The sequence below is a fragment of the Homarus americanus genome, unplaced genomic scaffold, assembly GCF_018991925.1.
Source record: "Homarus americanus isolate GMGI-L3 unplaced genomic scaffold, GMGI_Hamer_2.0 scaffold16963, whole genome shotgun sequence".
Taxonomy (NCBI): Eukaryota; Metazoa; Arthropoda; class Malacostraca; order Decapoda; family Nephropidae; genus Homarus; species Homarus americanus.
In genome coordinates, this window is record NW_024753133.1 from 898,493 (window position 1) to 912,648 (window position 14,156).

General features: G+C 42.9%; 1 long non-coding RNA gene across 3 annotated transcripts in view; it reads left to right on the plus strand.

The window, feature by feature from the left end:
• The window catches only part of LOC121855283, a 102,056-nt gene that overhangs the window by 67,149 nt on the left and 20,751 nt on the right, over positions 1-14,156 (plus strand). For 2 of the 3 annotated variants that reach the window (XR_006086760.1, XR_006086761.1), the window contains 2 exons: positions 3,910-3,997; positions 13,573-13,619. This is a non-coding gene — a long non-coding RNA (uncharacterized LOC121855283). Of the gene's footprint in view, positions 1-3,909; positions 4,035-13,572; positions 13,620-14,156 lie in introns of all 3 variants that reach the window. The other variant, XR_006086762.1, reaches the window with a different exon arrangement.

The following is a 14,156-nucleotide window of genomic DNA, read 5'->3' on the forward strand; positions in this document are numbered from 1 at the left end:
GAGACGAGACCCATCACAGTGCAAAGATGAGGCTGTGTGTGTGTGTGTGTGTGTGTGTGTGTGTGTGTGTGTGTGTGTGTGTGTGAGAGAGAGAGAGAGAGAGAGAGAGAGAGAGAGAGAGAGAGAGAGAGACCTTAGCCTGTCTCAGTGTATTGTAGGTCTTAAGGCAAATTTTAAAAATCTAACTTAGGAACCTTTTCAGAATTCTTGTGTAGTAGGATTATCGCGTTGGTTAGATTAGGTTATGATATCAGTGATGGGTATAGGTTAGGTTACGTGAGGTTAGGTTAGGTTATCAGTGATGGAGGGGGGTATGGGTTAAGGTAGGCCTAGGTGGAGAGGGTGACAGAGCGATGCTGTTAGACTGACTGGCTGTGGTGTAAGGTGGAGGGCATAACGTATCGTTGTTGGTGAGCTGTTGCGATGGAAACAAATTATATCCTGGTAGGCCTACACACACACATACACACACACACACACACATCTCTCTCTCTCTCTCTGTCTCCATCCATCATCTTCCACGACGCAACACTTTAAAAAAAAATCCTCTTCTCCCTCCCTCCCTCCTCCTCCTACTCTTCTCCACCATCTATATGTAGGCTTATGTCTGTTTTAGGCCTACGTGAATATTGACACTGCGAGGATTCCCACCAACACCACCACTACTACCACCACCACCTCTTCTTCACCACCACTACTACTATCACCTCCCCTTCACCACCACCACACCACCACCACCACCTCCCCTTCACCACCACCACCTCCCCATCACCCACACAAATCACATTAACCTAACCTAACCTAACCATGGTATAACAAGTACAGTAAACAAGTAAACAACAAAACAAGAACAGGATGTGTTTACTATTTTTGTTTGTTTATCTCGTGAAGAGGACACACTGACGCCTCCCCCCCCCCCTCACGTCCGTCTGTCCGTCCGTCCTTGCTTCCGTCTGTCCGTCCGTCCTTGCTTCCGTCTGTAACATAGTGTGTCCATTAACCCTTTGTAGGCGAGAGGGTTAAACCATCGTCCTGAAAAAAAAAGGTTAAACCATCGTCCTTAAAGTGTTAAAACGTCGTCCTCAAAAGATTCAGTCATCGTCCTGGGCTTAACCATCGTCCTCAAGGGGTTAAATCATCGTCCTCAAACAGTTAAACCATCATCAATACAGCCTTAAAACATCGTCCTCAAACAGTTAAACCATCATCAATACAGCCTTAAACCATCGTCCTCAAACAGTTAAAACCATCATCAATACAGCCTTAAAACATCGTCCTCAAACAGTTAAAACCATCATCAATACAGCCTTAAACCATCATCCTCAAAGGGTTAAGCCACCATGTTAAATGTCTACCCGTGCCTCAGGTAGTTGTAAACACGACAGCTTCTACAAAATTAAGAAATTTTTACCCAAACTTACACTATCAATACAAGATCTGAGTGGGGGCTAACAACACGCCTTTTACAATCATTACTATCAAGATTTATGTCATTTTGGACTTGATTCTTGAGGAGGGAAATATTATTTTTTTTCCATAGATAATAATAGATGCAGGTTTAGCATATTCCTCCTCCCTCCCTGACTAGATATCTCTCTGTTACCTCCCTGACTAGATATCTCACTTACCTCCCTGACTAGATATCACTCTTGCCTCCCTAACTAGATATCCCTCCAGCTACAGAGACAGGCCTGACACATGGCATTATTGCGGACCTGCCATAAACAGATGAACTGTAGCCAAGTCAACTATACAAGTAAACCGATTATGGATTATTACTCCTGAAGTCAAGTCATCTGGTGTAACGTCTTGGGTCTGGTTTTGATTTTACTTCATGTGTTTGTTGATGTTTGATACTGCTGCTGACACCACCACCATCTCTCACCACCCTTAATATTGTACCTCCTTCGTCGCTCGTGTGTGTGTGTGTGTGTGTGTGTGTGTGTGTGTGTGTGTGTGTGTGTGTTTTACCTCTGCCGTTTACTGTTCCTAATTATCTGATGGTGCTAAAACACACACACACATACACACACACACACACACACACAAACAAACACACACACACACACACACACACACACACACACGTCCATACAGTTATCATCCTCCTCTTTAATTTACCTTTAATATCAATTACCTGCTTCAAAGACTCTTTTGTTTCCTGGACCCAATCTACTTTTTTTTTTACTATTAATTCAGTCCCAAAATGATGCCTTATTATGCTAGTTATACACACCTGTAGTTGGGTGTCAGTATGGGTAAAAAAAAAATCACTCGACAAATTAAATGATGTATAAAAATTGCTGATGGTTTTAGCATGTGTAGAGGTGTTGGCTGTGTTCTGTGTTCTTGAGGAGGGAGAGGGTATTGTAACGTGTGTGTGTGTGTGTGTTGTCTTGAGGGAGCTTTCTACACAAGGACATTATAGAAAACGAGTACTGGTGAGCCACAAGCAAGCACCACAAACCTCTGTAAACGTATTGTACAGGGGCGAGAGTTGGCAGTGTGTGTGTGTGTTTTACCTGGTCACTCACTGATGAATTATTAGGAAGTGGCTACCGTTCCGGGTCCGCCTCTCAATTAAATTTTCCTTAGGGACCAGGTATGATAAGCCTCTGTACAAAATAAATGGCCTTGCCTTCCCGTGTACGAGGAGGACATTGTCGTAGTATACCTTAAACTCCCACGTGTGTGACCTGAGATATAAACCAAACCAGACTTAACATCAACTGGTTAACACTAATGGTTAGGTTACGGTCGCTTTGTTGGGTCTGTTGTAAATGGTTATTTTATACATAGGCTCCCTCAAAAATACATTGAAAAAGCCACAGCCTAAATATTTCTTTTGACTAGAGGTGGAAGAACAGAGGTTTGGCCACTGCCTCACTACTCAACCTACACACAAGTATTAGTACCTGTGAATTGATAGGATCTTATATAGTAAATTACCTGATGATTGGATTACCTGTCTGTCTGTCTGTGTATGTATATATATGTATGTGTGTGTGTCTGTCTGTCTGTGTATGTATATATATGTATGTGTGTGTGTGTGTGTAGTAACCATAGCTACGGTAGTGTGGCCATACAGCAAGAGGAGAGGAGAGGCGTAGTAGCTTAATAGTCTTACGAGGAAATGGCGGGACAAGGGAAGAGAGTGGGCCAAGATTTATGATTTAGTGGCGTAAGGGTAAAATCTTTTGGTGCTTTAATGGCTTGGATATCCGGATTTTTATGTCTTTAATGACTATGTTGGCTCGCCGTAGTGGACAAGGTATGTTCACTGAAGTACCGGATTTATGTCTTGATTATAATGGACGGGTCATCTGTCATTGGTTGAGAGCGTATCATTAAAAAAGCCTTGGTGAATGTTTGGTAAATTAGGGTTAAACTTGGTGTGTTCATGGGTTAAACTTGGTGTGTTCATGGGTTAAACTTGGTGTGTTCATGGATTAAACTTGGTGTGTTCATGGGTTAAACTTGGTGTGTTCATGGGTTAAACTTGGTGTGTTCATGGGTTAAACTTGGTGTGTTCATGGGTTAAACTTGGTGTGTTCATGGATTAAACTTGGTGTGTTCATGGGTTAAACTTGGTGTGTTCATGGGTTAAACTTGGTGTGTTCATGGGTTAAACTTGGTGTGTTCATGGGTTAAACTTGGTGTGTTCATGGGTTAAACTTGGTGTGTTCATGGGTTAAACTTGTTGTGTTCATGGGTTAAACTTGGTGTGTTCATGGGTTAAACTTGGTGTGTTCATGGGTTAAACTTGGTGTGTTCTTGAAATAAACTTTATCTGTTCATTCTTTTTTCTAATTATTACTATTGTTATTACTATTATTATTGAAAAACTATTATTATTTTAATTTTTTTTTATTGTGATTGTTATTATTATATTTGGACTGGTTATTGTAGCCGTGACTCTGGGGGAAACAAGAGGATAACAAAGGAGGAAACAAGCAGACTCAACTGTCCTGAACAAAGCGGCCGTCACAACAAAAGGGTGAGAGAACCGTCCCAACAAACAAACACATACAAAGGTGATACAAAAGTGCCCCCACCCCCCACACCCTTTACCCCCACCCCACCCCACACCCGTGATCATTATGTAGCTCTGATGGACGTCATGGAGCACTGGTCACCTGCTCTCTCTCTCTCTCTCTCTCTCTCTCTCTCTCTCTCTCTCTCTCTCTCTCTCTCTCTCTCTCTCTCTCTCTCTCTCTCTCTCTCTCTCCAAAAAAGAAAGGAAAAAAAGGTGTTAGAATCTTAGCCCCGAGGCTTTTCGACTTTTTATTCAACGGAAATAATAAACAAGGATGGAAGGTCAGCGAGAAGTGAACTTGGGTCCCATAGGCCTGACAGCCCCTTAGGATGATACACAACGTTGAATACTGAGCCTCGGAGACTGAAGGAGGAGGAGGAGGAGGCAGTTTGGCCGTAGGTTAGGTTAGGTACCCATTCACTGCTGATGGGTGGACTGGGGGTGCCCTGAACGTCAAGACAAGAAGCAAGAGTTGTGTCCATTACATCACTACACCTTAAGGGGGAGGGAGGGTGCAATACATACAATAAGAACAGAACATCACGTTTCACCACACACGTAACAGCCATTACCGAGACGCCAGAAGAAGTTTGTTTTAAAGTGTCCTCACCAACCAAGTCTTAGTGGTGAAGGTGAGGGTTTGGATACACTTGGGTTGATGTGGTTGATCAGGTTATTACCCAGGAAGTTTGGTAGCATTAAATCGGGTTGTGGGGGTGGGATGGCAGCCCCTAAGAGTGGAGGTTTAGTTCATACGTGTTAAAAGAGAAGCGTGGGTGTTCAAGGACATTCCCGCCGTCTATGAGCGTCACACACACACACACACACACACACACACAGGAAAGAGTTACAAGACAGTGTGTATTCGCAGCCAGGTATAATAACACAAGAAAAAAGATAGAGTAACACATAGCTGACTCCAACCTTACGTCGTGATGGTATTTCTTATAATACTTTAGCTGAGGCTGGTGAGGTGACCCCTAACTACAGGAGCGGCTGGGTGTTGACTAGTGTTGCTGGGTGTTGATGGGTCAGAAAACTAAGAAATAACTGTGAAATCTTTTTGTCTGGTAGTTTAGCGAGACGACGTAACGAAAACACCAGGAAACAACACCAATAAGAAGAAAAATAAGGGAAGTGTGGGACATGTTTGTGGTTCGTGGGGAAATAAAGGAGTTTGTGCGCCATATCGCTGAACCTCATAAAGGGAATTAATGGAGCTTAGGGCCACAATGACGTTCCATAAACAAAAGTGATGGTGTGTTGAAAGTGCTGCAGTATGTATATTGAGATTCTGGTTATAGATTATTATTATTATTATTTTTATACAAATAGTTAAGACATTAGGGAAATTTTTAATTGAAAAAAAGAAAAGAAAACTTGTCAAATGGGGAAAATAGGAAAACGGAAGTGGGAGAAATAGGAAGTGTAATTCAAATTTGCCATGGCTTGTGTGGGGAATGGTTGTCGCAGGATTGTGGTAGTTGTGGTTGATGTTAGTGGTTTGGTTTAATATAATAAAGTAAGAAGGTTGTGGTAGATGTTAGTTGTTTATGTTATATTGATGAGGAAATTATGGTAAGGGTTTGTTTTCCTTAGGCAGATGACAGGATTGTGGTAGTTGTGGTACATGTATGGTTGTTGTTTCAAGGTAGATTCTTGTGTTAGTGGACGTGTTTTACTGCGGGTGAGCCAGGAACAGTGAGGACACACATTCACACACGACCTATAGGCCTACTACGAACACCGATCAGTTAAAAAAAATCGTCAGCTAGGCTTAGTCACGCCCCCCCCCCCTCACTAGCCTCCTCTGTAAAGATGATAGCTGAGATGTCTTGGCTAGGGGTAGTAGGGTCTAGGGTTAGGTGGCGCTCTAAGTAAAGAGTCACACTCAATCCCTTACATTAGGTCACCCACACACGACTGCCATCACTTTCACGCTCGACAACTTCATCGTAAACAAAGATGATAGGCCTAGAGGCTGCTTAGGCCTACCCGGACCAGCTGATTCAGAGCGGATGAGACTCGAGTGACCGTATTAAAGGTGGAGTGTGGAGGACGACCTGAACCTCGGCAAGCTGTGTGTGTGTACCTGCGCTGACGTGTAGCCTGGTGTGGGGGTGGGAGGGAGGGGGGGCTGTAGGTGGAGGGAAGGTGTGGGTGTGAGAGAATGGATGTAGGAGGAACAGATAGACACAGATAACTAGATAGATAGATCAATAGACAGATCAATAGATAACAGTTAATTCATTATATACGTTACGTCATCTCGTGTTTCTTAATCATTTAACGTACGTGGCACCTCAGTCCTTATGATATCGTTCACCTGAGTCCCACCTCGCTCACCCTCATCCACCCAACACACCTCTATTGAACTATCCATTTTGACTCAATTTGAACTTTATTGGTCCACTGATCATATGTAGTCACGAGTCCTTGGTTATTATTATTGTTATTATTATTATTATTATTATTATTATTATTATTATTATTATTACAGGTGTTAATAGGATGGTATATAGCATCGTAAGACAAACAAACAGACACATATTTAATGGTTGCTACGCGGTCATTGCCCCTTGTGTTATATTACCATTACTATATAATGACTTGTTTATTTTACCGCGATGAATTTTGTTCTCATTTTTATTGACTGAGAGGTGGTCACGGTGTGGCTTACGACCTCCTCAAATTATGGTTAGGTTAGGAAATCTTGAGACTTGTGTATTATTATTATTATTATTATTATTATTATTATTATTATTATTATTATAAGAATTGACGTGTGGTTTACTTTAGTGACAACAATGGCGCGGGTATGTGAGATTGTACTGTATCTTCACGGTCCAGTTAGCTGATTTAGCCTATTGGCAGGTCATTCACTAATCAGGGAGTTGATTGGACCAATCCCCAGCCAGCGTGTGCTTGCAGTCTCCCTCAGGAATCAATTATCTGCCTAGTTTGCCTTATATTAACTTCGTAATAATAATGTTTGATGGAGAAATTCGTTGTTTGCTTTTGAATTATATTCTGATCGTCAAGGAAGTGTCATAAGGTAAGAATTTATCCATTAAAGTTTCAGTATAATCCTGAGAATTCTCTCGCCAAACTCCTCCCCCTCAGTCATCTCTCAGCGAATGGGCGACGTTCTTGACCTCACCTCGACCTCTGATTGGTTGCCTGTGTCTGCGATTTTCCCTGATGGGGGTCTACATAGTTTGTCCATTTGCTTGTGTCGACCGACGATGCGCTAATGGTGCTGGATTAACATACAATGGTAGGGCGGGAGTGGGGAAGTATGGTGACACACACACAGGTCCAGGATCGAAATTCTCGAGAGTCTATTCAATAAGCATTCCCGGTAAGTGATTGGTTGAATTCCTTACGATAAAACTCAAATATTACGTAAAAAAAATGGCGTAAAGGTGACACTGAAGCTCTACCTGAGATTGATTGATAGATAGATAATTAAAATCTGATTATAAACGATTCCGAAAACGCGCACGTCACAACCACCACACAACAACCACTACACCACCACACAACAACCACTACACCACCACACAACCACCACTACACCACCACACAACAACCACTACACCACCACACAACAACCACACAACAACCACTACTACTACACCACCACACAACAACCACTACTACTACACCACCACACAACAACCACAATAACAACCGCTACCACACAATAACCACCACTACTACACCCTCACACAACAACAACCACTACTACACCAACACAATAACAACAACAACTATCCAGAATTTATCGCTCAACATTCCTCTCTTTATGATTTGTGCGACCACCACCTCTCTTCTTTTTTTTACACTACTTCCTCTCTCTCTCTACCTCCTCTCCCTCCCTCCCTCCCTCTGTCCCTCCTCCTCTCCTCACGTACACTATCTCGTAATCAATTAACAATGACGTAACCGAAGGCCCATTCACAACTATGGGGTTAGCAGTCAGCTTTTAAAAATGCAAAATAGTTTATGTGTGTGTGTGTGTGTGTGTGTGTGTGTGTGTGTGTGTGTGTGTGTGTGTGTGTGTGTGACCTACTGCCTTACCTCTATACTTTACTATAATAATAATATTTAACAATGATCATTAATTTACAGTGTATAAATATGTTAGGATGAGTGAAGATAAGGTGTAAGGGTATATGAGGGAGGCTGGAGTCAGGTTTGGCTTTTAAGGTGTGTACGGGTTAATGAGTCAGGTGTAAGCAGGTTATTGAGTCAGGTGTATGCAGGTTATTGAATCAGGTGTATGTAGGTTAATGAGTCAGGTGTGTTGGTCTCCCTTAGTGACTCACCAACACTGCAGCATCTCCCTCAATGACTCACCAACACACTACAGCATCTCCCTCAATGACTCACCAACACTACAGCACCTCCCCCATCTTTTACAGTCTTATGTATTATGTAGATGAGGCTGTTAGACCCTTATGATTGAATAACCTGGCGATCTTAATGATATGCTAATATAAAAATGGATGTATTAATTATATGCTAATTTATAGGTAATGTTAATATTAGGTGAATGTATAGATAAGTGAGATTAAATTGTATTAGTTGTGTATCGCATTCTTGTGTGTGTGTGTGTGTGTGTGTGAAAATAAGAAATTCCTCGAGTTTTTGGAAATGGAAAGTGAACGGGTTAGGAGAGGTAGTAGGGGGAGGAGTGTGGAGTGAATGAAGCAGTAGAGAGGATGATTTGGTGAACGTCGTGGAGCAGGAGGACTATTATAACCTCAACTGGTGATAATGGTGTAACTGAGTAATGTTGATTTTGCACCTCTGTACCGCGTGAAGAGCGACCAGGAGGGTTTATTATTGATCAAGTGTTATCACCATTATGAAGTCAAGTTACTGTATACAGCACCATTACCACCACTACCACCACACTTGGGTCATCGCACCATCTACACCATCTATAATCAATGAAGGATTCCCCAAAGTGACACCAGACCAGGTTCAAGTCCGTATATTTTTCGCCATATTGATAATCCACAAGTAATAAGGGTCTCGAGTTGCCGACTTTGGGTACGAACTGGGGACTATGGTCTTGTCTGTTACGGGTGCTTGCGGCTCTATCATCCATATCCTCTACTTGCTGTTGTGTTTGTTAATATTATCTATGTTAGTTTGTTATATTGAGGTATATTTAATATCTTCCTCATAAGCAGATTTAACACAGTGATAGGGGTTTGTGAGGGAGGGAACAAGTGGCGTGGCCTGGCGAACGTCGGCACTTGCTTACCAAATCAATATGGAGAGTGTTGGTTGTGTGGCTGGTGTACGATAATAGTGTGGCCACGTCCCGTTAAACCATCAGTAGTGGTAAAGTTAGTGGTGGTAAACATGTGGTGAGAGGTCGGGGTGAAGGATGATAAGTACACGTAAAGGAGACATAGAAATAACACAACAAAAACGGCCTATGGAGAGAGAAGAATGTGAGAGCTTAAAGGTGATGTGGCAAATGTTTGGAGGCTCTCTTTGTCCCTGCGCTTCAAAACCTGCCAGCTCCGTCCCACCAAGGTGATCTCTCCCCTTTTCTACACTTATTTTGGTTGATATTGCAACTTTGACACGTAGAGTGGGTGTACAGGTGTCAACAATTGTCCTCCCCGCACACGCCCCACACCCGTCATGATGGTCCACCTACCATCTGTCCACACTACTCAGTTTTCATTCATAAATTCATCTCTAGGCCAGTGACCTACATTTTTTTTTATTTAAAAGTTAGATTATTGCCATCGGTTGTAGTTTGATCACTAGTGTATGAATTTTGTTTTTAATTCATTTCATGTCGGGGGGATATTCATATTTATGGTGCGTGGCTCTGGTGTAAAGTTTACGAGGGAAAGGCGGACAATGTTTTTACTTTTTTTTATATTATCGTACCTTGTTGTGCTCACTTATGTAATTATTTTGTAAGATTTAAGTTGTGTGTGTGTGTGTGTGTGTGTGAGTGAGAGGAGGTAGTGTGGGTGATGGAGGTAAGTGAAGAAGCAGGTGCAGGAGTGAATGTTGGTGGTGGAGATTCACCCTCTGCCCCGACAACCTTAGTGTGTATGTGTGTGTGTACAGTATATGTGTGTGTGTGGTGGTATTGGCGGCGGCGGAGTCATTTGACGGAGTGTGACGTCACCGCACCGCTATCCTCACCAACATTGACGGGGTGCTGGAGTACACACACACACTCACCAGAATCGTGTTTTGTTTTGTTTTGCTGTATGGTGGTTTTGTTTGCTACTGGCACGCGCGAACACACACACACACACACTGAGGACACAGGGGAGCAAGAGGAGAGTGTGGGAGGGATTTAAAGCTAGCAGCCAGGGAGACAACCAGCCAACCAAGCCGGCCACCCAGACACCCAGCCAGCCAGTCTAGCCGGCCAGCCAGCAAGCCTAGCCGGCCACCCAATCAGCCAGCAGGTCACCCAGACAGCCAGCCACATAGACACCCACCTAGCCACTCACAGACACCCACCTAGCCAGCCACATAACCAGTCTTGTAGCCATGGACACAGATATCTTTATAAAAACAGTCAGCCACTCAAGCAGTCAGTCTCAGTCAGACAGACAGCCCGTCAGTTTTACTGTATAGTCTGTCATTCTGGCAGTCTGGGAGAATCAGTCAGTTTGACAGTTAGGAAGAGAGCCAGTCAGTCTGACAGTCATGAAGGAAGCCACACAAACAGTCAGTGCGAGTCAGGCAGAGAGCCAAGCTGGGTGATTACTGATAGTCAGAGAGCCAGTCAGGGTGATAGTCAGAGAGCCAGGCAGGGTAATAGTCAGAGAGCCAGGAAGGTTGATAGTCAGAGAGCCAGGCAGGGTGATAGTCAGAGAGCCAGGCAGGTTGATAGTCAGAGAGCCAGGCAGGGTGATAGTCAGACAGAGAGGCAGGGAGCAGCAGCGGGAGGTAGTGGTGTGGGGGTTCTGCTTGAATGTGCGCCTCAGCCCAGCCAGTGTCCAGCATCTGAGGCGCCCACCTACCCCCTGCCTCCTACCTCATCCCTTCATCCTATCTCTTGCCTACCTCCTCCTTCGCTCCCTCCTATCTCCTGTCTTCTTCTGCCCTTCCCCCTCCTTCCCCCCTTCCCTCCCTATACACTACGGTTCCTTATTGACTACCCCTTACCTCACACCTCCCCTCTTCCCTCCCCTTTACCTCACACCTCCCCTCCCCTTTACCTCACATCTCCCCTCTTCCCTCACATCTCCCCTCTTCCCTCCTCCCCTTTACCTCACGCCTCCTCCCCTTTACCTCACATCTCCCCTCTTCCCTCCTGAACCTTTATCACCTCAAATAAATAGTTAACCTGTAAATATATACTGATAAAGGTTTAAAGTTGGCACTGTAGTTTTTGGAACCTTTGTATGTATCAATGTATGTATGCATGTATGTATGTATGTCGGTAGGTAAGTAGGTAGGCAGGTAAGTAATTAGGCAGGTATGTATTTGTATGAATATATGTAGGTAGGTAGGTAGGTAGGTAGGTAGGTAGGTAGGTAGGTAGGTAGGTAGGTAGGTAGGTAGGTAGGTAGGTAAGTAATTAATTAGGTAGGTAGGTATGGATGTATGTATGAATAAATATATATTGGTAGGCATGTAGGTATGTATGTAAAGAAGACACACCTGTTTATAATGCATATACAGGTGTAACAATCAATATGTCAGGTAGGTTTGTTTTGCATAGTAAAACATAACGTTTCACCGGTGTAAATTTTATCCATCAATCCACTCGGCCATCGGCTGTGTGTGTGTGTGTGTGTGTGTGTGTGTGTGTGTGTGTGTGTGTGTGTGTGTGTGTGTGTTGGTCGTGGCAGAGGAGAGGGACAGTGCCGCCGTCTATCGTGGAGGAACAAGAGGACTTAAGCGCCTTCAATTGTGAGTGATAGTGATTTATTGGGCGGCTGCTACGGTCCTAATCTCTCTCTCTCTCTCTCTCTCTCTCTCTCTCTCTCTCTCTCTCCGGGATTTACCTGTACATCCCTGATTTACGTGTGGACTTCAGATTTGCGTGTGTCCATCAGACTTACTCCTGTGTATCTCAGATTTGCGTGCAGGGAGAATTTACGTGTGAAGGGAATATGGCATAAAAGCTGACTGGTAGAAGCAATAAGGCTGGGCGGGGCAGTTAACAACATCTTTATGCTGATTGGTGAAAAACGAAAGATGGGCCGCACATGGGTCAAGTTGTCTGCTGAATGGTGGAATCAAGAAAGGTGTAATAATAAGTTGTAGCTAATTGGTGGATTGAATAGATGTGGGCGTAGCAAAGGAATACATTACTTTCGCTGATTGGTGGATTAATGAGGTGTGGGCAGGGTAGAGAGAGACACACTTGTCCTAATTGGTGGGCTGATGAGATGTGGGCGTGGCATTGAGTACATTTACTGTCAGCACCGTAGTCGGGACACACACACACACGCTTTGTTTTACCACTAACACTGAAAATATTTGCTATGTGTTTATTGATATTCGTTATAATGATCATATTCAACACATTTTTAATTTCCAGTAAAAATTTATAAGTTATTTGTACTAAATGTTATTGTAATTGTTATTGCTGATTATTACTGTTATTGTTATTGATGTGATTCAGCTGTGGGTGTTCATGTGTTTGTAAGGACCGTTTTGTTTTGTTTATAAAGGAATAATCATTAACTTAATCTTTTATTAATTGACGTGATTAGCGAAGAAAAATGGGAGGTGGATTGAAAGAGTTTAGCTTCTAGTGCCACTGTGTGTAAATTATCCAATCTCAGTGCCACTATATCCACATCTAATCTCAGTGCCACTACATCCAATCTCAGTGCCATCAATCCACATCCAATCTCAGTGCCACTACATCCAATCTCAGTGCCATCAATCCACATCCAATCTCAGTACCACTCCATCCACACCCAATCGTTCCAACACCAATCTCGGGTTCGGATTTTACCATGCAAATTGGGTGATGGCGGAGAGTGCCGAAGGCAGTGCCACGAGAACGAACGCTTGGTAGTGTTAGTAACTTTAATTCGCCTTTGTTCACACCTCTCTACGTTGCTTCCTTCGATTCCCTAGTTATCGTCTTCTGTTATTATTGTTATTATTATTATTATTATTATTATTGTTATTATTATTATTATTATTATTATTATTATTATTATTTTACAGGATGCATAGAACTTTTAAACGTGAATTTGATGATATAATGTGGTAGGTTAGGTTGGGTTGGGTAAATCATTGGTGTAATATAAGTACAGCCACCTTCACTAGTGCGTTTACAGGGGCTCGTTAGGTTTTGTGCTGTGTGGCAGCCCTGTGTTTGTTTACATACGACAGAAGGAAACACACAATAGTGAACATACTAAGGAATCAAATTCAAACAATATTAAAACTGATACCACAAAGATAATGATTTGTGGAATGTTTATATGACGAGTCCCTGTAAACGCACTAGTGAAGGGGACTATACAGGTGTGTTGCTACAGTGTATTAATTACCGTATTTTCCCATTACAGGTGTGAGGGACCACTGGCCACCAAGTGCTGTCAACTACTAGTGCCTGGTAAGTTAGCCACACCCTTGTACCCTACCTAGTATGAGATATTAAAACCCATAAACACAGGAACAGACGAGACTAACACACACACGAATGGACAAAGAGAATACTTAATTACGAAAAACCTTAGTCTCTTACTGCTAACAAATTTAGGTGAAACAGGTTGATTGACAGACAGACAGACGGGCAGACAGGTGTGTTAATTAGCGTATCTCCCTGCATAAGGCGTTTGGTCTTGACTTTATGCTTAGGATAATGTTGATGGGGGTAAATCATTTATTGTTAAACGAGTTCCAGTAATCACCTGGCTGTAACTTTGTCTCGCCAGGTAACCCAATTACCGTACAGCAGGGAGGTCCCGGGTTCGATCCCATGACGGTGAAGATAAGCATTTCCAGTGTTAATAAAATACGGAAATATTCAAGCACAGTAATGATGGCTTACTGTTGGGCGTCTTAGGATGGTCGCATGGATAGATGGATAGATAGATAGATGGATGAATAGATAGATTTATGGATGGATAGATGGATGGATAGATAGATT